At 45.4% G+C, this 24,837-nt stretch overlaps 1 long non-coding RNA gene across 6 annotated transcripts in view; it reads left to right on the top strand.

Annotated features, from left to right (window-relative positions):
* Window positions 1-24,837, top strand: part of LOC138373711 (uncharacterized) — an 81,172-nt gene that overhangs the window by 2,369 nt on the left and 53,966 nt on the right. For 3 of the 6 annotated variants that reach the window (XR_011233703.1, XR_011233473.1, XR_011235312.1), the window contains exons 1-2: window positions 12,138-12,253; window positions 16,751-16,878. The exons of 1 other annotated variant lie outside the window; for it this stretch is intronic. This is a non-coding gene — a long non-coding RNA (uncharacterized lncRNA). Of the gene's footprint in view, window positions 1-12,137; window positions 12,254-16,750; window positions 16,879-24,837 lie in introns of those variants that run through there. 2 more of the 6 variants (XR_011233985.1, XR_011234908.1) reach the window with 2 other exon arrangements.

Below are 24,837 nucleotides of genomic sequence, written 5' to 3'. Positions count from 1 at the left end.
ACATTTTTAAGGCTGAATTATAGTTCACTGTGTGGATGGCCCACGTTTTATATATCTGCTCATCTGTCAGTGGACACTTGCGTTGCTTCCACCTTTTGGTACCGTGAATAATGCTGCTCTGTCCTCATGGGGCCTCCTCCTGGGGTGTCTGTTATAAGGACACCTGTCACTGGATTTAGGGGCCCCCATCTCAAGATCCTTAACTTAATTACTTCTACAAAGATCCTATTTTAAAATAAGTTCCTATTCTGAGGTTCCTGGTGGACACGAATTTGGGGGGCTCTATCACACCAGCTCTACCAGCGGCACGAGCAGTTGCCAGGGGTGTTCACCAGAGGGCCAGGTCCCCAATGGCCCTGCTCAGCTCCCTGCCCAGGGTCCCTGTGCACAGCTGGGAGCTCAGAGGTCCCTGCAGGAGGCCGGCTCTCAAGGGTGCCCATTCCCCTGCCCTCTGCTCACACCTGAGCTGGCTGGGCCAGGCCCACTCCCTGCCTGTCAGGTTCTGGACTCTGTGGCTGCCTTGCCCCTCCTGAGAGAGACAGAGACAGGAGAGTGAGGGAGACAGACAGAGAGAGACAGAGAGCAGGGGAGACAAAGAGGCAGAGATGGACACACACACAGAGGAAGGAGGAGGCAAGTAGGTGTGGCCACCTGGGCGGCACAGCGACACCACATAACATTTTGGGAGTGCCACCTGCCCTGGAGCTCCGTGGATGGAACTGACTCGGTTTTACTAAAGGATGGTCACGGAGCCCCACTGTCCTCCCCAACCATGTGAACCTGGTAGAAAGTCCCAGGGCCTTCCTGAACCAGCGGGATCTACACAGCCAGGTGTGGGGCAGGCCCTGGTGGGACCAAGCCTCCCAGGGAAGCCCAGAGAGGGGAGCGGGGGGACCTGTGTCCACACCTGTCCTACCCCTCCGCCCTCTGCAGCAGTGGGGAGGGGGCAGCTCTCCCTCCTGGAAGCCTCTCTGGCTGACCAGGCCCTGGGCTACTGCTTTGGGCCACGAGGGTGTCAGGACGCTGACTTGGCAGCGGAGTGGGGTGTGGCTGTGGGGTGCAGGAGTCTCGGGGACACAGGGCTCCTGGGCAGCTCCCTGTGCCCAATCCACAGGTATGGGACTGTGCAGGGGATAAGGGGCTTCTGCTCACCCCCCCGGGCCCTGCAGGCCCCTCTCTGTCCCTCCTGCATGGTCCGACTCCCCCCTCAGTGTTCACCCCCCTCCCCACCCGGGGAGCTCCGGGGTTTGGAGTTTCATTCCAGGTGGCCTGGGGCTGCTGGCAGTGGGCGGTCGGTCATGCTGGGCCTCAGCAACGCCTGGACGTTTGTTCAGCCTCTCCCTGGAGAAGCAGCACCATTCACACCCTCCCCCTCCGCAGAGCCAAGGCAGGACCAGCCCCGTCGGACACCACCCAGCCCACAGCACACCTGGCCCCTGGCCCTGGAGTTTGGCTGCCCGCAGCCTCGGGCCTGCTGAGCCCCTCCCGGGGACCTGGCCCAGGGCAGGCTCTGTCCTCAAGCGGCAGTGCCAGGGCCCTCTCACTGGAGCCACGTGGGGCTCGAGCAGCCAGATGCCAGAACAGGGGCCTCTCGACCTGGTTCCTGTTTTGGGCACAGAACCACGCAGCTCAGCACCTCGCCTGCCTGGTCCCAGCCCTGCCTGTGTTCCTGGGCCTCCCCAACGTGCCCCATCATTTTGTTTGGAGTGGGCAGCTGCTGGGGGTCGGGGGGCTGAGGCAATATGGCTGTGATCAACAGCTCCTGCTTGTGAGCACTTGTGAGCACCTTGCAAAGCACCTCAAAATCCACCAGGGACACAAAAGCCAAATTCAGGAGATTCTTGAAACACACGTGGGGGCCTCTGACCCTGGCAGGCGGGGACTTAGTGGGAATTGGCTGGCCACAGGGCAGACAGCTGACCCTCGACATCAGAAGGCTCCGAGTACATGCAGTAGGCTCACAGCAGGCCAACAGCCCCCCACGTGCCCGGGGCTGCGAGCTGGCCCGACGCCTGCCAGCCTCAAGATGCCCAGGGCCCTGGAGAGGAAGCTACCTATGCTAGAGCGCCGGCCTGGCCAAGCAGGGTCCTGGCGGGAAGCAGCAGAGGTGTTGGGGAGCAAGGGGAAGTGGCCCCTGGGACGTTCCAAAGTCCAGCAAAGGACATCGGTAGGAGGCAGTGGGGAGCTGTGCCGGTTGCAGGCAGGGCGCCACATGGCAGAGGAAGCTGGCACAGCTGGCAGCTTTCAAGCTAGATCGCAAAAGGCCACCAGCAGCGGTCGCAGTGGGGACTCAGGGTCCCTGGCCTTGAGCAAGGATTCTCAGCCGGGGTGCGGTGGCTCCCCAGTGTCCCAAGCGCCCGGAGGATGGGCCCTTTGTTGCGCGGGAGCTGGGCAGCCAATGCCGGCCAGGGCGACCATGCAGCCCACTGCCGAGCGAGTGAGGTCCGTGCCCTCGGGGCTCCAGTAGCTCCCATGAGGCCCGGCCAAGGATGAGCTGCAGCCTGAGCGGGAGGTCTGGGGAGGGTGCAGGGCGGGGCTGGGCGGGCCCGAGGGTGTGGACAGCTGGGGAAGGTCTGGTGCATGGCAGGAACAGAAGTTGTCTGAAAAGGAGTCTGGAGGAAAGAGACTCATTCCAGAGACCCCGCCTTCCGTGTGATAGGGTGGCCGTTCCAGAGAGCACAGCGAAGGCTCAGGTCACACAGCGGAAGTTCCCGCCCAGGCTCCAGTCAGGTTCATTATACAAATGAGGGATTCACTGCTTGGTCTGATTGATCAGTGCAGCTGAGTCCTGATTGGTCAATACAGATGAGTCTGATTGTTCAATGCAGGTGAGTCTGATTGTTCACTGCGGCTTACTTCTAATTGCTCAATGCAGCTGAGTCTGATTGTTCAAAGCAGCTGAGTCTGATTGGTCACTGTGGCTTACTACTAATTGCTCAATGCAGCTGAGTCTGATTGGTCACTGTGGCTTACTTCTAATTGTTAAATGCAGCTGAGTCTGATTGGTCACTGTGGCTTACTTCTAATTGCTCAATGCAGCTGAGTCTGATTGGTTAATGTGGCTGAGTCCTCATTGGTCAATGAGCTGAGTCGGGTACGCCGGTGAGGCTGAGTCCTGATTGGGCAGTGCAGCTGAGTTTGATTGGTCAGTGAGGCTGAGTCCTGATTGGTCAGTGTGGCTAGGTCTGATTGGACAATTTGGCTTAGTCCTGATTGGTCAACTTGGCTGAGTCTGCTCCGTCAATGTGGCTGCGTCTTATTGGTCAGTGCAGCTGAATACTGATTGGTCAATTTGGCTGAATCTCATTGGTCAGTGTGGCCGAGTCCAGATTAGTCAGTGTGGCTGAATCTGATTGGTCACTGTGGCTGAGTCCTGATTAGTGAGTTTGGCTGAATATGATTGGTCAGTGTGGCTGAGTCCTGATTAGTGAGTGTGGCTGAATCTGACTGGTCAGTGCGGCTCAGTCCTGATTAGTCAGTGTGGCTGAATCTGATTGGTAGGTGCGGCTGAGTCCTGATTGGTCAACGTGGCTGAGTCTGATTCCTCAATGCGGCTGAGTCTGATTAGTCAGTATGCCTGAATCTGATTGGTCAGTGCGACTGAGTCCGGATTGGTCAACATGCATGAGTCTCATTGCTGAATGAGGCTGAATCTGATTTGTCAGTGGGGCTACGTACTGATTGGTCAGTGTAACTGAATGTGATTGGTCAATGCAGCTGATTCCTCATTGGTCAGTGTAGCTGAGTCGGATTGGTCAAGCTGGATGAGTCCTGATTGGTCAATTTGGCTGAGTCTGCTTCGTCAGTGCGCCTGCGTCTGATTGGTCAGTGCAGCTGAGTCCTAATTGGTTAATGTGACTGAGTCTCATTGGTCAGTGTGGCTGAATCCTGATAGGTCAGTGTGGCTGAATCTGATTGGTCAGTGCTGCTGAGTCCTGATTGGTCAACGTGGCTGAGTCTCATTGGACAGCGAGGCTTAGTCCTGATTGGTCAGTGTGGGTGAGTCTGATTGGACAATTTGGCTGAGTTTTGATTGGTCAATTTGGCTGAGTCTGCTTCGTCAGTGTGGCTGCGTCTGATTGGTCAGTGTGGCTGAGTCCTAATTTGTTAATGTGGCTGAATCTGATTGGTCAGTGTGGCTGAGTCCTAACTAATCAGTGTGGCTGAACCTGATTGGTCAGTGCTGCTGAGTCCTGATTGGCCAACGTGGATGAGGCTGATTGCTCAATGCGGCTCAGTCTGATTGGTCAGTGAGGCTGAGTCCTGATTGGTCAGTGTGGCTGAATGTGATTGGGTAGTGTGGCTGAGTCCTTATTAGTCAGTGTGGCTGAGTATGATTGGGCAATTTGGCTGAATTCTGACTGGTTAATTTGGCTGAGTCTGCTTCGAAAGTGTGGCTACGTCTGATTTGTCAGTGTGGCTGAGTCCTGACTAGTCAGTGTGGCGGAATCTGATTTGTCAGTGCTGCTGAGTCCTGATTGGTCAACGTGGCTGAATCTGATTTGTCAATTTGTCTGAGTCTCAATGGTCAGTGAGGCTGAGACCTGATTGGTCCGTGTGGCTGAATCTGATTGGTCAGTGCGGCTGATTCCTCATTGGTAAGTGTATCTGAGTCGGATTAGTTAGTGTGGCTGAGTCCTGACTAGTCAGTGTGGCTGAATCTGATTGGTCTGTGTGGCTGATTCCGCATTGGTCAGTGTAGCTGGGTCTGATTGGACAATTTGACTGAGTCTGCTTCCCAAGTGTGGCTGCGTCTGATTGGTCAGTGTGGCTGTGTCCTGATTGGTCAATGTGGCTCAATCTGATTGGTCAGTGTGGCTGAGTCCTGATATGTCAGTTTGGCTCAATCTGATTGGTCAGTGCTGCTGAGTTCTGATAGGTCAACGTCACTGAGACTGATTGTGTAATGCAACTCAGTCCTGTTTGGTAAGTGTGCCTGCGTCTGATTGGACAACTTGGCTGATTCCTGAATGGTCAATTTGGCTGAGTCTGATTCATCAGTGTGGCTGCGTCTGTTTGGTCACTGAGGCTGAATCCTGATTGGTCAATTTGACTGAATCTGATTGGTCAGTGGACTGAGTCCTCATTGGTCAATGTGGCTCAGTCTGATTGGTCAGTGTGGCTGAGTCCTAAATAGTCAGTGTGGCTGAATCTGATTTGTCATTGTGGCTGAGTCCTCATGAGTCAGTGTGCCTGAATCTGATTGGTCAGTGTGGCTGAGTCCTCATGAGTCAGTGTGGCTGAATCTGATTGGTCAGTGTGGCTGAGTCCTTATTGGTCAACATGGCTGTGTCTGATTGCTCAATGCGGTTGAGTCAGATTGGTCGGTGAGGTTGAGGCCTGATTGGTCAATGTGGCTGAGTCTGATTGGACATTTTGGCTGAGTCCTGATTGGTCAATTTGGCTGAGTCTGATTTGTCAGTGTGGCTGCGTCTGAGTGGTCATTGTGGCTGAATCCTGATTGGTCAATGTGGCTGAATCCTGATTAGTCAGTGTGGCTGAATCTGATTGGTCAATATAGCTGAGTCCTGATTGGTCAACGTGGCTGAATCCTGTTTGGTCAATGCAGCTGAGTCTGATTGGTCAGTGTGGCTTAGTCTCATTGGTCAGTGCTGCTGAGCTCCAGAAGTGCTAAAGCTGATCGGAGGCTCAGGTTTCTGGGGAACTCCAGTGCGGTGCGGGCGCGGTGCAGGCGTGGCCTCCAGTCAGCAAATGACCTCTGGGCTCCATGTTAAAATCAGACCCTGCGGCTGCTCGGTCCGTCTTGAAGGATGGGCTTTCAGGTACAAATTTGTCCGCATTCTGCCTCTGAGCCGACCCGTCCTGGGCAGCGGCTGCAGCCGGCCGGTCCCCCTAGTCCATGCGGGACCCCAGCGGCAGTGGAGGGGCCGGGCAGCGCCACCAGCCCTGTGCCTGGGAAACGCCCAAGCGCCTGTGAAATACGGATCGGTTCTGGGTCCCGTCGGCTGCGGGTCCAGCTTCGGAGAGTCGCCTGGTGCGGTCCGGGGCCTCCCGCAGAGGCCTGTGAGAACGGCTGAGGCAGGGTGGGGAGGACGCCGAGCCCAGCCCAGATGCGAGGAGGCTCATTAGGGCCCGAGGGGTGGGGCGCGGACGGGATCTGGAAACAGCTGAGAGCGGGAAATTGAGTCCAGTCCGTCGGGCTGGGCCCGGGAGGCTTTCTGAAGACGCGTCTGTCAGAGCGTCGCTGCCGCAAGATCTTAGGTTTGTCACGCGACCCAGGTGCGGCGGGAGTGTGGGCAGCGGCAGCGACGCCACCTGCGCGGCGGGGCTGGTCTAACGCTCACAGCGGCTGGGCTGCGACAACCCTCGAGGGCGTCTGGGGACCGCTGCTGCCCCCTGGTGGCTTCGGCAGCTCTGTTGACGGCATGGGAAAGGTTTCTGACCACACGGTCATCCCAAGCAGAACCTCGTCCAACGCAGGACCACAGAAACCTTCCCCATCTCGCTCCTTCACTGGGGTTGACTCCTGGGGTGAATCGCGTCCTCGGGAGTGTACACAACTGTCATCTTCACAACCTGAGGGTTTTCCTCGGTGTTGGATTGTGCCCAGACTCCCACTTAGCTCTTACGGAGCAGGGTGGGTAGTGGTGGCGAGGCTAACTGAATGAATGGGAATTTGGGTAAAAGCCGTTGTGTGGCAAAGTCTCCTGGTGAAAATAACTCAAGCGTTATTTCCCCTAGTTGGGAGAAGGACGTATGGGCCTGGTAAGTTTTTTTTTTTTTTTTTTTTTTTTTTTTTTGAGACAGAGTCTCACTTTGTTGCCCAGGCTAGAGTGAGTGCCGTGGCGTCAGCCTAGCTCACAGCAACCTCAAACTCCTGGGCTCAAGCGATCCTCCTGTCTCAGCCTCCCGAGTAGCTGGGACTACAGGCATGCACCACCATGCCCGGCTAATTTTTGTCTATATATATTTTTAGCTGTCCATATAATTTCTTTCTATTTTTAGTAGAGATGGGGTCTCGCTCTTGCTCAGGATGGTCTCGAACTCCTGAGCTGAAACGATCCGCCCACCTCGGCCTCCCAGAGAGCTAGGATTACAGGCGTGAGCCACCGCGCCCAGCTTGGGCCTGGTAAGTTTTTAAGAAGTCCCTGTCCAGGAGATGTATGGGGGCTGACGGGACAAGCAAAAGGCCATGACTGTCACAAGGGGTCCTAGTTGGAGGATAGGTAGAGATTTAGGAACTATCATAGATTCGTTGGCCACTGCAACCATCTAGATGAATTCAGAACCCCAGGGAGGGCACAGAGACAGTGTGCCGGGGCTAAGGATGGACAGCGTAGCCCCAGTGTCACCCACATCTCCAGTCTTAATATCTAACTCCTCTCCAATCTTTTTTTTTTTTTTTTTTTTGTTGAGACAGAGTCTCACTTTGTTGCCCAGGCTAGAGTGAGTGCCGTGGCGTCAGCTTAGCTCACAGCAACCTCAGACTCCTCGGCTTAAGCGATCCTACTGCCTCAGCCTCCCGAGTAGCTGGGACTACAGGCATGCGCCACTATGCCCGGCTAATTTTTTCTATATAGATTTTTAGTTGTCCATATAATGTCTTTCCATTTTTAGTAGAGACGGGGTCTCGCTCAGGCTGGTCTCGAACTCCTGACCTTGAGCAATCCACCCGCCTCGGCCTCCCAGAGTGCTAGGATTACAGGCGTGAGCCACCGCGCCCGGCCCCAATCTTAATATTTAATTCTCTTAGTTGGTTAATCTGGATAGGGGTTGTGTTCCATGAATGTCCCTGGAGTATCCCTGCTTTGCTGGTGGGCGAGATCCCGGGGACTTTAGCATGATTTAGTTGTAGCCAAATATTGGAGGAAATCGGGGGATTTAGGATCCATTCCAGGCCACAGGTAGATAACAAGGACTTGAACACAGTGCACAGGGCTTCAATCTACTAGCAGGTGTGCTTCAGGTTTCCTTAGAAGCATGATTTTCTCTGTCCACGTTGATCATATAGGAATCTCAGATTTTAGAACTTCTTGAGAGGAGGAAGCCAAACCAAGGCAGGCTTTAGGTTTTACTTATAGTCTTAAGGTTCTCGGACCTGCCAGGAAGTGACAATTTTTACTCATTCACTGTAAGTCTGGGAACACTGGCATTTTATGCATAGTCTTAAATATGACACTTCAGTCAAATCCTTGGCAATATGGCCAGTGTTTCCAATTGTATCCTGCTTGTAAAGAGACAGCATATTTTTATTGAACTTATATAAATAAAGATAAGGATATTCACAAATACTTCTGGAATTTTGAAGGAATCGAGTAGGGAGAAAAAGCAAATGCTTTCATCTTTGTTCACAATAGGATACTTTACGAAATTGTTGCAAACTATACAGAGCTTATGAAAGAAAATTTCCTTGACTCTGGAAAACATTTAGGTAAAGAATCAACATTTTAAATAAAGGCATAAAAGCAGTATTGTTATTAATTACTTAGTTTCATGTAATCAAGATTGTTTTTCTCAATCTTGATGAACAATTTTGGACTATAGCTGATTGAAAATGCTTCCATCAAAGAATTTAAAATAGTAACTGTGGAAACCCAGAACAGCCATGGTCAAAAGTCTGATGAGAGTTTACAATTGGCAAGAAAATTTAGGTATTTCTGTGGCATATAACAGTTTAACATAGTAATCATAATGACTGATAGCACATAACACAACACATTAGAATTTTCAGAATCACATATTTTTGGAATACATTTTAATAACACATTTACACAAATATGACCAAGTTAAATATCATTTCTTATTTGGCAATGCTTCCTATACGATTTACCAAATTAGCCTAATAGTTTAATATCTCCACAAGAAGAGATATACATTCTTTGATGCTCTCCTGGGGTCCAACTGGAAAATCCCAAAGTTAATTTTAGGTCAAAAAGATTTAATTTAGGATTTTGATCCCAGGAAAACCTGCCAAAGATGTTAAAAGGTTTCAGGTACTTCACTAAACAGAGTCATGGGTCACTAACAGACTCAGATAACTTTTGTTTCTTTGAAATAAGAAGTCAAAAGTATATGAGTCTAAACTCTTATTCAATTAATGTTCAATTACTGTTTTAGAATTATCTTATTTAGATAATATCTATATATTCAATGAATATTCATCATTTAACTTCACTTAGTAAAACTCTAAGGCTATATTTACTTAAAATATTTGAGAAACCTCCCCAAATAAACATGTTACAAAATATAACCATCATCAAAAATTTATTTACAAACTTTTTTCCTAGCCACATCTACCCAATTTATTCATTCTTAACAATTATGCCTGGAAAATTTCATGAGACAGACAAATATAGCCATCATCCCAGGCTAAATTTTCATGCCAAGAAAGCATCATAAAAGTAAGAAACTTAAAGTTAAATATATGCATATTTAGCTGAAGACCTGGCCATTCCCATCAAACCAATATTAGACCAGTCTCATCTGCCAAAAGATTACTAAGTCCTGTGCATTTGAATAGCATCTGGGCTTATTTGCATAATTTATGAATACTCATTTATTTATAAGCCAATTTGGTACTATGGACGATATACAAACAGACCTTTGTAGACAGTCCCATTTGTTGAAGCTGTCATTTCTCCCCATCCAATTATCTTGATATCCTTGTTTAAAATTGATCGACCATAAATGAAAGGTTTAAGTCTGGACCTCTATTCTGTTCCACTTCGCTGTAGATCCATCTTTATGTCAGCATCACACTGTCTTTATTGCCATAGCTTTGCAGTAAAATTGGATGTCTGGTTTTGTAAGTTCTTCAATTTTGTTCTTTTTCAAAATTGTTTTGGCTGGTATATTGTCTAGATGCTCTGAATTTCCATACACATGTTAGGGTCAGCTTGTCATTTCCACTAAAAAGAGGCGCTGCCAGGGTTCAGTAAGGATCCTGGTTAGTCTGTAGATCAGTTTAGGGGAAAACTGCCCCTTAAAACAGCCAGACCCCCGCCTCCCCGGCGCCCCCTTCCCCGCCCCTCCCCATCCTCTCCCCATCCCGGTCCTCCCGCCCCGCCCCGCCCTCGCTGTCCGGCTGCGCCCCCGTGTGGCAGCGGGGGGAGGAGCGGAGCCGCAGCGCGGGGCTGGCAGGGGGCGGACGGGGAGGGGAGGGGGCGGGGCCGGGGCACGGTATGGTGGCTCACGCCTGTAATCTTAGCACTCTAGGAGGTCGAGGCAGGAGGATCACTTGAGGTCAGGAGTTCAAGACCAACCTTAGCAAGAGTGAGACCCAGTCTCGACAAAAACTAGAATGAAAAATTAGCCAGGTGTGGTGGTGTGTGCCTGTAGTCCTAGCTACTCAAGAGGCTGAGGCAGGAGGATCCCTGGAGCCCAGGAGTTGGAGGTTGCAGAGAGCTATTATGACACCACTGCACTCTAGCCCAGGTGACAGAGCAAGACCCTGTCTCAAAGAAAGAAAGAAACAAACAAAAAAAAAAATCCAAACTGTACTGTATAATCTGTGGCTTTAAATTGTTTTATTTTAAATCTTAAAGGCTACATTAAATATGTAAAGAGAGTGTTATGAATATAATATTGACCAAATTAACTGATAGAAATTGAAACCAAGAGGAAATTTAAAATACAAACCGGGTCATTTTTTGTTGCTTTACACTTTTTATTATCTAAGGGAATTTAAAAATTTTTCATTTATTCTAGGGACTTGGGTACATCAGTTGAACAAAACAGACAAAAATCCCAGCTTCTACCAGCGAAGACCAGAAAGACACTAAAAGATAAACATATAAAATAAATACAGTCATACCTCAGTATCTTTAGGGGATTGGTTCCAGGATCCCCATCAACACCAAAATCTGCGGATGCTCAAGTCCCTTATATAAAATGGCATAATATTTGCGTGTAACTTATATATATTCTCCTGTATACTTTAAATGATCTCTAGATTACTTACAATACCAAACGCAATGTAAATGCTATATAAATAGTTGTTATACTGTATTTTTTGTGTTATTTAATTTTTTTTTCCTGACTATTTTTGATTTGCGGTTAGTTGAATCTGTGAATGCCTAACCATAGATCCGGAAAGCTGACCATAGAGATTGCTACCAGGTGTGAAGTGTCATGGGATGAAAAGAAAAAGAATGAGGTAGGAAGGATCGAGAATTGGTGTCTGGCGGTTGCAATTTTAAATACCTGGCTCAGCCTAAGTATCAACACTAAGTGACATTTCCTTGTGAGAGGATATTCCGGCTGTTTTGACAATAAACAGAGTAGATGATGGGCAGGGAGGCCCTGCGGTTTAGTAGGCCACTGAGGTATCACTGAGATGCTGGAAGTAACGCAGGTGAGAACTAGTCTGATTTATTTTGGAAGTGGAACCAACGAGCTTTCTTGGCAGATTGGAAGTGAAAATGAGAGTGTGAGAGGGACCAAGGATGACGCCAAAGTCTGTGGCCTGAGCAGCTGGAAGGATGCCCTGACACCAGCACCTGGCTCTCTCTGTCCTTTGACCACAGGCAGAGTTTGGCGGGTCCTTTGGTGGAGTACTGGCCGCTAGACTGGGACAATGTCACGTGTCCCGACTTCTGGGATGTATGCGATCCGGGGGAGGAGTCACAGAGGTCTGGGGCACGAACAGTTTTCCCATTGCAAATGCCAGCTGGAAGTGCCGGGCCTGAAGCCAGTGAATGACAAAATGATTCTGACTGTGACATTGAAAAAAACAATGGTCGGAGGGTTTCAGGACCTCGAGGTCTCAACTGCGACCGACAGACACCTCGCCCCCCGCCAGCTCGGCACCCCGCTTCCTCCTCAGGGCGCGGCCGCGGCCCACACCGCGCGCAGAAACCGCCCCTCCGCGGCCGGGCGGGCGCGAGCCGCAGCCGCCTGCGGGCCGGGCTGGGAAGAGGCTCCCGCGCGCTCCCGCGCAGGCTCGGTGGCCATCTTCCGCGCGCGCGCTCCCGCGCAGGCTCCACCCCCTGCTGTGGGTGGTCTGTTCGCCACAGCAGCGGCCGCCCAACCTTCGCGGCTTAAGGTGGGGGTGGCACCGCCCGCCGGCCGGCCCATCCCGGGGACGGGGCCTGGCTCGGGCGGCCGAGGCGCTTGCGCGACGAAGCCCCGCCCCCCCCCCCTCGGACCGCGCAAGGCCTCTGGCTGCGGCGGCGCACGAGTCTGGGCGGGACGGAGGGAGCCGGGAGCGCAGCTGCGGGAGTCGGGGCGGCAGGAGCCGCGGAGCCGCCCGAGAGCGGTGCTGCCGGAGCGGGCGGCCGAGACAAAGGCGAGGGTGAGTGCAGCGCCGGTCCCCGCGCCTCGCCCTCTCGGGCCCTTGGGCGGCGGCCTGAAGCCCCGAACCCCGGTCCCCGAGGGCTCCGCCGTGAGCGCGGCCCGGCCCTGCCAGCTGCGCGCTGTGGGCTGCGGGCTGCGGACCGAGCCGGCGGCTCCGTTTCCAGGTTTGGGCGAGGTCCCTTCCCCGAGGACCCGCCCTTTGGGTTTCGTCCCTTTCCTCTGAGGAAGGGACCCGAGCTCAGCTCGGAATTCAGGCAGGCGGCGACCGAGGCGCCGACCACCCATCGCGGTAAAGCGGAAACGCAGACCCCTCCCCCCACTTGGCGGGTCTGGCGGTCGCGGGGGTGGCGCGAGGGGCGGGCGGGGACGGCCCGGGGTCTCCAGGTGAGGGTTGGCGGGGCGGGGACCCAGCTCCGGAGCCCCGACAGTCGCCCGAGGCGCCCGGCGCGTCCCGCCCGCGGTCCCGCAGCGGAGCTCGCTGGGCTCGGAGCGGAAGTCCCGGCTGCCTCCTCGGAGGAGGAGCGCGGGCGACTCTCACAGGTGGTTTCACCGGCTGTGGCTCCTGGTTGGGATTTTGGTCCCGGGTGTGGTCGGTAGCGGCTCACTGATGTCGCTTTGACGGCTGAAAAAGGGCCCCAATCCACTGACTTAATGTGTACAAGAAACGGTGTTGAGATTCCTTATTACCTTGCAATTATTTTAAATGACAAGGCTTCGTAGAGGAATTCGGTGGTGGTGTGCAGTTTGCAAATTTAAACGTTAAAGGGCTTGGAATACAGTAGATGCTCATTAAAATATTTGTTGAATGAATGAATCTGGAAACATCAGACAAAGCTGGTCTCACATCTAGTAAAATTTAGGCACATACCCTTTTGACTAAGATTAAGGAAAAAACGTTGGCAAAAAACATGTAATTTTGTTTTTATGCTTGTTTTTGATTTTTACCCAATATATGCATATTTTGGAACAATCAGTTGTTAGTACTACTAACAGAAAATAAGTTTGAAATGTGAATTTTTTATTTTGAGAAAAGTTGGTATACATTATCTATTTCTTAAAAACAGGCTTTATTTCTCATTTTCTTTAAAAATAATGGAGAACATAAAGAGGCGCTGGGATTGTATTTTGAGACCCAGCTTTATTTTTCATTGTGAATAAAGTTGTTTATGTGTTTTTGAGGGACTGCTATGGTCTTGAGTTTCTTTTCCAACAAAGGAGAACTCTAAATTGAAGGAGGAAAAAAAAAAAAACTAATGTTGCACTAATACAATTAAACATTACCATTTACTCAAGAGATATTCATTAAACATCTATTATGTGCTGAGATCTGTGTTGAGTGGTGTTTGTTTCTGGGGACGAACAAAACTCACAATAATCCTTTTTTAAAAGGAGCATAAAGTTCTTTCTTATAATTGATGTTGCAAGTGGAGACTGTCTTCAACCCCTAGTGTCTGCTTTAAGTTGGGAAAGGTGGCAGGTGAACTGCAGGAACTGTAAATTCATAACAGTCTATTGAAAAGTTAATAAGTAACTTAAGAAGGCTAAGATTATTGGGTTACACTTTCATATTGTCAGTTTAGTAAAATCTATCTACATTTTAAAAAGAAGGGAGGAAGAGATTTAACAGACTGATGTTTTTATTATCTCTCTCTTACAAGAAGATTTTAGTACAGTGTATTTATTGAAAGGTCATGGACTTCTGGTTCTCTGTTCTGTAAATCTTTGCAACAGCATTTTCTATTTTTAAAAATCACTGATGATAAACATTAGATTTCTTTTCCATAAGAAACGTTTTTAAGTGAAGCACCATTTCAGGAATTTTATTTTGTCCTTTTCTTTACTATTTACCAACAAATACAGTATTAACTTGATAGTGCTGAAATTGGAAGGATTATTAGTAAGAATTTGTGGTTCCATATATGGACTTTACCTGTAGTTTTACTACGGATAAAACTGCTTTCTAAAAAGAGGATGAAATTTTTAGTATTGCATTTATTCTAAGGTTGCATTGCCTATTTTTATCTTATTTATATATGTTTAAAAACAATATTTGGCCTCTTCAGAAGTCTGAGTTGATGTACTCCAAAGCCAATCTTGATCTTTACAAAATAATGTAGATTACTAATTTTTTTGCAGTTAGCTTTTGAATTTTGGTGGACCCTTTTGACTTGTCAATGCTTATAATAGTTTATACATTGTTGAAAGTAATGTACACATTCAAATAGAACTTTCAGATTTTAGACTTACTGGCTATTAGCTTTTTATGATTGTTGTTCCTAGGAATAATAAGGGAAGGAATCCCTCAAATTTTAGTGGTAGAGAGTTGTGATAGTTTTTCTTTAAATGTGTATTTCTTGGAGGAAGAAATGTGTATTTCTTGACAATTTACCACTATCAGTCTGGTGTTGATAAGAAATCTAATAATGATGATAAAGAACAATGTAAGCAGGCTGTGATATGTTAAATAAAAAATGCCTGGCATTTTTTTTTTTTTTTTTTTTTGGATAAGCACATCATCAGAATTCTTGACAATCAACAGCATTGAGACATGTTAAAATAATTTTTCCAAGAAATCAGGATTCATAATGAATAGTTTTTGTACTTTAGAAAACACTGTAAATGTTTTTAAAGTATTATTCCTGTGTTGGAGTAGTTCATGTTTTGAGGCTGAGTAAATTCCAGGATTATCCTATTTTGTAATTGTTGGAATATTTGAAATGTTGGTGTTTTCTTCATCGAGGTAGATGTGTCTGCTGTGGGGAGTGGTTCATTTTTTTGTAACACCCTTCAGAGTGATCTAGAAGGAATTTCTTTTCTCTCAGGTGTAATTAATCAAGTGATGAAGAATGATGCTAACAAGGCATTTGCAGCAGTGCCCATGTTTGCCTGTGTAGATTGTGAGAGTTTATTAATTAGCATTTGTAAGAAACATTTTTGAATTTTAAAATTTTTATTTAAATGCTATATAACAAATTTCTCACGTTTATCGTCTAGTATAGGTTGCTATTATGTTTTTCATTCCCAGTTGTCTTTTTCAAAGACATGAAAATGTTTAGGTTTCTCATCTGTTTTAGGATGAATCTGGGACTTTTTTAAGATTTTATAAGATTTTTCACTTACAATGAAACATGCTTATTGGTTTTGATTTATTGTAGTGTTTTTTTTTTTTTTTTTAATTTTAGAGACAGGGTCTCACTCTGTCACCCATGCTGGAGTGCAGTGCCATGACTATCACTCACTGCAACCTCAGACATCTGGGCTCAAGCGATCCTCCTACCTCATCCTCCTGAGTAGCTAGGACTGCAAGCTGCACTGCCATGCCTGGCTAATTTTCAAATTTTTTGTAGAGACAAGGTGTTGCTATGTTGCCAAGACTGGTCTGAAACTCCTAGCCTCTGCGTTCCAAACTGCTGGGATTACAGGTACTGGCCACCCCACCTGGCCTGTTTTAGTGTTTTCTTATCTCAGTTTTTATGAAACAAATATTTTAACATTTTATTGAATGTTAAGTGTTAGTAATGTTTTAGGTCTGTGTCAGAATGGGGCATTATAGGTTCCCTGTGTATTCTTGAGAGGAACTGAGTAAAACATGTGCTTATCCTTAATGCTTGCTTGCTAGTTAGGTGATAGCATTTTTTCTGATTTTTTTTCATACTTCCTGGAAAAACTTGGAATTTAGCATATTAAATATTGACTTGCTGCCTCAGTTCAAAGCTTAAGTATGCTTGAATCTTTCTGTAATACTACCAAATTATGAATGGACTAGAATTTAGTTGAGACTGCTCTGTGACTGCATCCAGATGGGGTTTCTGAATTGAAATGCCAAAAAGACTTGGTAATAAATTGTCTTTATTGTCTTTATCTTGACACTATAAAATACCTGTAAATGTATTTCAGGCAAAATTATAGTAACACATACTCCTTTTCCTAGAATGCATTAGATAAGTCCACATTAAATAGAGGTGACTTTGAAAATGACTAAATGGTGAGCCCTGATATTTCTATGTTGTTGCTTGCCCGCTTAGAAACTCATGCTAAGATTTCTTATGACATCTTCCATGATCAAATTTTGTAGTTGTACTCAAACATAAAATGACTTTTGTTTTATTTGACTTAATAATTGGCTTTCACTTTTTGCTTAGTAAAGCAAAAATGAATTTTTACTACATCTAGCATTGTGTATATTTTATACCTTACATGTAGTGGGAATTTATGGGTATCTGTGGAACTAGTATGTTCAGTGGATGGGACTTGGTAAGGTTAAGCAGAAAACAGTTTTCACTGTGCCTTCAACCCTCTATAGATTCAGTCTCTACCTCTGGATCAGCTCTTAGTAAGATCAGATAACTTTTCCAGTAATTTTCAGGTAATAAAAACTCTTGTGGTTACTTGTCATTCATAATCTTATTTTAGTCATTAGAAGGTGCAGTTCAGTATAATCAGTGTTGAGACTTTCACACAATTCTGAACGCTTCTTTGGTTTCCACTGTTTCAGACCTAGAAGCCTGCTTTGGAGGAAGATTCCTACTTGATTTCTCTTGTTACTTTGCCAGATTCTCTTCAGTATGACATCCTCGCCTGCTCAGGGTCCAGCTCAGTGTGGAAAAGGGATCGAGGGGAAAGGTATGGTTTATTTTAGCTCATCTGATTGTGATCTGGCATTTTTGCCTTCTGGGTTGGACAGGTTCAAAGCTGACTCCCTGGGACTGCTGGAAATAGTTTTCTTGAGAATTTTATGTCTCGGACCCCTAGCTACAATTCCTGTGATATAATTCTCTATCTTTAATTTCACTTCCCAGCTTTCCTTATCTGCGGGCCCACTTTGCCCAGGGTGATGTTTTGCTTTAGTGTTTAAGGTAGTTCTATAACATTTTAACCAGAACTGCCCATACTTTACTAAGGATATTTCATTTGGCATAATTCCACTGGGGCCTCCACATCCTCTATTTCCAACTTCTGTCAAATACAGTAGACCCTCTGTGTCTGTGGGTTCCACATGTGAGGATTCAACCAACTGTGGGTCAAAAATACTAAACTCTGTCTCTAAAACAAAATACAAATTTAAAAACTACAGTATAACAGCTACTTACGTGGCATTTACATATAAGTAATCTAGAGATGCTTTAAAGTATATGGATATGTATAGGTTATATGCAAATACCTACCCATTTTATATCTGGTACTTGAACATCTGGGGATTTTGGTATGGTGGGGTTCCATGAACCAAACCCCCGTGGGACAACTGTAACCCCCCTTGACAGCACTTCTGTCTGTTTGGGACCTGCAGTCCATTGCTTCTGCCACCTCTGTACTGTCCCCTTCCTGCACATCCTTACTTGAATATTTTCCCTGCCTTGAATCCATGATCCACTATTATAATCTCTCCCTTTCATGCGCCCTCAGTTCCATGTAGGGCGCTCCTCCATTGCACTCCACTGGCCAGCCCTCCACCCCACACCGTTTACATGCAGTTCTCCGTCCAGTTCAGCCTGCACCTGGGCAGGTGACCGTGCTCTGAGGAAAACACAGCCATGCTGACCTGGGTCTCCCGTTCAGTGCCTGACCGCTGACCTCAGGAAGGCCCTTTGTGTTGCTGACAGTGGTGTAATCCCAGGACATTTCCCTGGTTGAATGACTTTAGCATTCCCCTAAATGACTATTTTCACCTCTCTCCTCAAACCTCTAACCTTTTCTCCATTTTTATCTGATAACGTGTTTCCTGTGTGTGAAAAATGAAAGCGATCAGAAAGCGTTTCCATGTCCCTCAGGCCTCTGCCCATGCTCTTTGCATTTCCTGCTGTTCTTCACCACGGCTGCCCTGGGTTCTCTCCCTTCCTCCTGTCAAGGACACTGCGTTGCTTCCATGTCCATCCCCTCGTACATGCCAACGAGATGCGTCCGTGTCCTGTTTTTACCAGATCATTCCTGTCAGCATATAGATATATATGCAGCATATAGATACTGATATCTCCCGTCTTTAAAAAACCTTGTTCAACACCACATCTTTCTTTAGTTACTACTCTCCAGAAAAGTTGATATTTGTGGTCTTTAGTACTCCCTCTCTCTCTTGGATCCACTACAGTTGAGGGGTTTTTTTTTTCTCTTCCATTCTACCATAGCAGCTCATTTTTGATGTTACTAGTGACCTCTTTGGTGAATTCTAATGTCAGTGAATATAGCAGCAGTCACAGCATTTGATGTGGTTGATAATGTTCTCTTCTTTGAAACCTTCTTCCCTTTGCTTCTGGGATATTACTGCTTATTTTCAGTTTCTTTTGCTGGTTCCTTTTCATCACTCCAACTTCTAAAAAATGAGGCAGTGTTCCAGGGATGTATGTTTAGACCTCTTCTGTATTTATATTTAGTCCCTTGTGATCTCATCTTATCTAGCTAGAATTATATATTTCTAACAAAAACTTTTGTCTTTAGTCTGAATTTCTTTCCTAATCTCCAGACTTGTATGTTCATCTGCGTACTCAACATTTTCAGCTAGATGTCTAATTTAACTAGACATCTAGATGCCAAATTTAACATGTCACAACTGAACAACTCGTCGCCTCCTTCTTCTCTCCTACCCCCTCCAATAATTGTTTCCATTCCATTCTTCCTCATCTTTTAAATGTCCACTCCCTCTTTCAGTTTCTCTGGCCCCAAACCTCATAGACATCTTGATACTCCCTTCTGATACTTCCACATCTAATTCAAATAATTATCACGAAAGTACATTCTTTATATACTTTAAATGCTGCCTTAACTATAAATGGAACGACAATTTGCTGCCACCCCTGTAAGCAACCATAACCTCTTGCTTGTGTTATTTTCATAGTCACTAGTCTCCCCGCTGCTTCTGCACCTTTCTATTCTCAACCCAGAAACCAAGGTGATCCTTTTAACATGAAAGTCTGGTTATTTCACTCCTGTGTTCAAACCGTTCAGTGGCTTTTTATGTCCTCGCGAGTAAAAGCCAGAATATTTACTGTGCGAATAAGAGCCTCCTTTGATCTGTACCTCCTACCTCTCTGGTTTTGTGTCCTACACAATCAGGTTTCTCCTTGGCTTCCTCTACTCTGGCCCCCAGGCATCCTCCAGGTGCAGTCTTGCTTTCGTGCCCTCAGGGATAGAGCATTGTTTTATTCACTGCAGAGTCCCCAGGACCCTGGCTGGCTCCTGATGGGCACTCACAGTTCCTGAATGAATGGCTGCTTGTCTTGTTACTCCTGATGCTGGTTACAGCCTATATGCATGTTTCTATAACAAAAGTATTTGAACTTCACCTAAAACCGTATAGTCCTCTAAGAATTAAGTAGAAACAAAGAAAAAGGAGAAATTACTGAGAAAGCCTAATGGTATTCTTAGCAGTTTTTATTTTTTTTGTAGAAACCTCCAATAGAAGTCTCATAGTTTTAGGGAGGGATTTTCAGTGTGCAAAAATGTATTGGTATGCCTGTCCTCTTGGTACTATGCCACCTATTTAGTCCCCCTTTAAAAAAGGAGAGGAATATAAGTACATTTATTATTTTGCACGGTAAACTAGCAGCTAGCTACAATAATCACAAGTTTATTTGAGTAGTATTAAATGCATATACTTATTTGTGCTCTTAATTAAAAAAAAAAAGAAAAATGCTTGTACAGACTTAAATGCATAGTCTAAAAATGTAGTTTTATACTCTGGTTTCTCTTTAGATCATATAAATATTTCACCTTTTAAAAATGCAGTTTAACTGATATTTAGTTGGGAAATGAGAGCGCAAGGGGAATTAATGATATGCAGATTTTTAGTATTTCATTCTGCTGAGACAAGATTTTTTTTCTTTTAACCTTTTTTCCCTGAGCTGTAGGTCTCCTTTCCTGTTGGTTGATTAAAAAGAAAAATCTTTTAGATAAATTGTTGAAATGAGTAGCTTAGTAGTTCCTGAATGAATAAATAATTTTATGTGCAAGTATAAATTCTCCTCAAACTAGTCTACACAGTTTCCTTTTTTTGTGTAATATGCAAAAATTTGTCTTTGTTGACTTGTGGGACTTTTATGTGGCCATAATGTGGACTTGGTTTTCACGGCTATAGGGAGTGTGGGTGTGTATGTGTGTGTATATTTCTTTGCAGTTTTTGTAATATGAACATGTAATTTAGACTGATATGCTGATATTTTACTTTAACTCCTAAGCACTAATTTGAACAAAAATCAGATTTGGTATTATATTTTTCTTTTACGTTAAAATAAACATGACCTTTATAATTCTTTTTTTTTTTTTTTTTTTGTTGAGACAGAGTCTCACTTTGTTGCCCAGGCTAGAGTGAGTGCCGTGGCGTCAGCTTAGCTCACAGCAACCTCAAACTCCTGGGCTCAAGCGATCCTACTGCCTCAGCCTCCCGAGTAGCTGGGACTACAGGCATGCGCCACTATGCCCGGCTAATTTTTTCTATATAGATTTTTAGGTGTCCATATAATGTCTTTCTATTTTTAGTAGAGACGGGGTCTCGCTCAGGCTGGTCTCGAACTCCTGACCTTGAGCAATCCACCCGCCTCGGCCTCCCAGAGTGCTAGGATTACGGGCGTGAACCACCGCGCCCGGCCTTTTTTTTTTTTTTTTTTTTTTTGACAGAGTCTCACTCTGTTGCCCAGGCTAGAGTGAGTGCCGTGGCGTCAGCCTAGCTCACAGCAACCTCAAACTCCTGGGCTCAAGCGATCCTACTGCCTCAGCCTCCCGAGTAGCTGGGACTACAGGCATGCGCCACCATGCCCGGCTAATTTTTTCTATATATATTTTTAGCTGTCCATATAATTTCTTTCTATTTTTAGTAGAGGTGGGGTCTCGCTCTTGCTCAGGCTGGTCTCGAACTCCTGAGCTCAAACGATCCGCCCACCTCGGCCTCCCAGAGTGCTAGGATTACAGGCGTGAGCCACCGCGCCCGGCCTATAATTCTTAAAAAGTCTATTTACATACCAAATAAAATGATTTTGGATGATACACTAGAAGTGTTTGCCTATGGTTTTGAAATAGTCCTAACCTGAACAACATAGTGAATCTATTTTATAGACTATTAGGTCATCTTCATTAGAATTCAACATTGACGTACTTGGATTCATATGTTAGCATTTCACATATGAAGTAACCATCTTGGGTTAATAAGATCCTTATTTCTGAGCTGGTGTGTGGTCCTACCACTAAGTTTATTTCAGCTATAGTCATGGTTGTTTTTTTTTTAAAGAGACATGGTTTTGCTCTGTTGGCCAGGCTGGAGTGTAGTGGTGTGATCATAACTCCTGGGATTGTTGTAGCTAGCTGCTAGTTTACCATGCAAAACAATAAATGTACTCATATTCCTCTCCTTTTTTAAGGGGGGACTAAATAGGCAGCACAGTACCAAGAGGACAGGCATACCAATACATTTTTGTACACTGAAAATCCCTCCCTAAAATTATGAGACTTCTATTGGAGGTTTTTACATTGGCAATCTCCTGCCATTGCTTCTTGAGTAGCTGGGACTGCAGCCATGTACCACCGTGCCCAGCGGAGCAGAATTTTTTTTTTTTTTTTTTTAGAGATGGGGTCTTGCTGTGTTGCCCAGGTTGGTCTTGAATTCCTGGGCTCAGGAGATCTTCCTGCCTCTGACAACCTCTCAGACAATCTCACCTTTGCTCATTAGGCTCTATCCAAGTTAGTCTGTTCACTTTTTCAAACATGCCATGCTTGGTCTTGCCTTAGGACTTTTACACTAGTCGTTTCCTTTGTCTGAATGGTCTTTCCCAGATCTTGAGCCTGGCCCCTTAACTTTAAGGTCTCAGCTTAAATATCACCTAATTCACCACTCAGTTTAAAATAGCTTCCCCATTACTGTTTTAATTTCTTCATGGCATTTCTCAGTCCTTGAAATTATGTATTTTTATATATATTTCTTAGGAGAGCAGGGACCTCTTTTGTCTTGTTCCCTGCTGTCCACAATGCCCAGAACGCTACCTGGCACCAAACAGGTGTGCAGTAAATTGTTGAATGGATGAAACCAGGTACCAGTCTCATCTGTTCTTTGTTATGAATGATTTTAGTGTACTAGTATTTTAAACTGTCAACAGCATATTTCTTCTAACCTAGGGAAGACAGAAACTGGATCAATCAGACAAAAGCCTGGTTTTAGAAAAGGGTGGGACAGTTTGGGGACTGCTCTGGTCCTCAGCGTGTTCTGTGGAGCCAGTGGTGTGCTGGAGTTGGGGAGGTGCCTGCGCCTCTCGCTCCGACTCCGCGCTCGGTGCCATCGTCTGGCAGCTTGAAACTGGCCATGGTGGGACAGTTCCAACATGGGAATGGGCAAAAGCTACCAATCAGGGCTCTTTTTTTCAAAATAGCTGGCCGTTCAATATTTATCAGGAGACCACTGGGTGGGCCCATGTGAAATTGCTGGTTTTTGCTTGAATATTGGCAATTTCTTATGTTTTATCCTAGTAGAGTTACCTGTTTTGGTTTAAAGGTAATTTCTTCATAGGAGTTACTGAAATTACCTCAGTGCTTTACTTTCTTTCTTTTTTCAAAATTATGTTCTCTTCACATCTGACGATTACTTTGAGATTCAATTAATGCATAAAATTTGCTATTTATATGTTTGTATGTTAATTATTTAACTGTATATCTAATAGTTTAGCTTATTCCAAAGCAGGCACAGAAGATCTTCAGATTCCTCTGAGAGTGTTTTTGGTTTTGCTACTGAGCAGAAAATAAGCCTTTTGAAAGGTGTTCCTTTTCTTGTCAAGAAAGCAGATCTGATTCAGTTAGTGATATAGCATTATCTACCCTTTTTTCCCCCAGAATGATTTACATAAATATGTCTGAGTTCAGTTCTTTAGGGTTTTTTTTCTGGCTTTTTTCTTCTTTTGCCCATTATTACTCTTGAAGTGCTTGCTTACATTTTCTGATCATTTACTTCTGCTACTCCGTGATTTCTTCTACAAATAAATGTCACTAAATGAATGAAATGATTTTGTCTTGTTTCTCGAGTTTTTTCCTATTATCTTTCCTATGGTACCTGGACATTCCAGCCCATTTCCAACCCTCCCCCCAGCTCTCCAGTAAAGAGACATGAAATTACAGGCATCATTTTCTTATCTGAGGAAGTTTATTGTTTAAAAATTGAACTTTGTTGGCTCAGGGGAATTTATTGATATTTCTTGAGCAACATTTGCTTTATGTTAATTCTGAATAAGTGGATTTGAACTGGTGGTATTGAATTATTATAAAATATGACACCTACGTTTCCTATGCTCTAACTCAAATTGTTCTCTCTCTTATGTACATATGAAAAAAAAGTGTTTAATAAAGAGCATCAGAAAGTACATATAAGGTAAAGAAGAAACCTTTACTCCTACCACTGCAAGATAACCAACCACTGGTAATATTTTGATGAATGTCCTTCCAGATAAATCAGTGAATATATGCTTTTTCACAAAAGTAAGATCTTACTATACATACTATTCTATAACATTTTACCTTAACAAATACTATGATCATATAAGCATTGCGTTTTATTACTTCAGTTTGAAAGGGTCTTATTGGAAAGTGAAAATTTTGTTTGACAAGGGCAAAGCTGTCAGCAAAGTTGTGATTAAAAACAATGGTGTTTATGGAGAGCAGAATGTGGCAGAGTCAACTGGAGACAAGAATTACTTAAGCAGTAATTTTTTTCTCAAGAGCTCTGTCACCATTGTACAATAGCCTGATTGTTTTATACTAGCTAACAAAAACCGTTCCTGACTCTATCTATGTAAAGTAGAATTATTTTAAATAGCCCTATGGTGAAATATGGGCCTGTAAATACGTTCATATTTTTAAGACTGCCCAAGTCCTACTGATGTCTTAATATTAAAATACTTCTAGAAGAAAAATGTGTTTTTTTTGACAGCCTTCCTCTATGTGTAGTATGGCAGTTTTATTAGATATTGCTGCCCTTGTTATGTGTCAGAGTGAGGGAGTTCTTAGAAAAAGAAAATTTAGCATGTAAGAATTCTTATGTTAATGTTTGATTTGACTTTTGTTTTATGACTGTGAAAATTCTTGTGGAAGAATTGCTGAGATGTATTGGTGTATTGCATCCTTGGAAATTACCAGTCCCAATCTTGTCAAGTAATTGTTTGGGTCTTAAGGTAGCAATTTTTTTTTTTGAGACAGGTCTTACTCAGTTGCTGGGGCTAGAGTGCCGGTGGAGTCATCATATCTCACTGCAACCTCCTACTCCTTGGCTCAAGTGATCCTCCTGCCTCAGCCTCCCAAGTAGCTGGGATGACAGGCATGCGCCGCCATGCCCGGCTAATTTTTTCTGTTTGTGGTAGAGGTGGGGTCTCACTCTTGCTCAAGCTGGTCTTGAACTCCTGAGCTGAAGGGATCTTCCTCCTTCGGCCTCCCAGAGTGCTAGGATTACAGGCGCCAGCCACTGTGCTGGGCCTTAAAGTAGCAATTTTTAAAGCCAATCAAAGATCCTTTAAGGGTTTTATAATTTAACTGTTTTTTGCTTTGCCACAGGAAAGGCACCTGTTACCTAGGGTAGAGTAGGCTGTCGATGTTTTGCCTTGTTTTTAGCTATGCCCTTTTCTGTGC

The sequence above is a fragment of the Eulemur rufifrons genome, chromosome 1, assembly GCF_041146395.1.
Source record: "Eulemur rufifrons isolate Redbay chromosome 1, OSU_ERuf_1, whole genome shotgun sequence".
Lineage (NCBI taxonomy): Eukaryota > Metazoa > Chordata > Mammalia > Primates > Lemuridae > Eulemur > Eulemur rufifrons.
The sequence above is the reverse complement of the archived record's forward strand: the minus strand, read 5'-3'. Positions and strand labels throughout refer to the sequence as shown.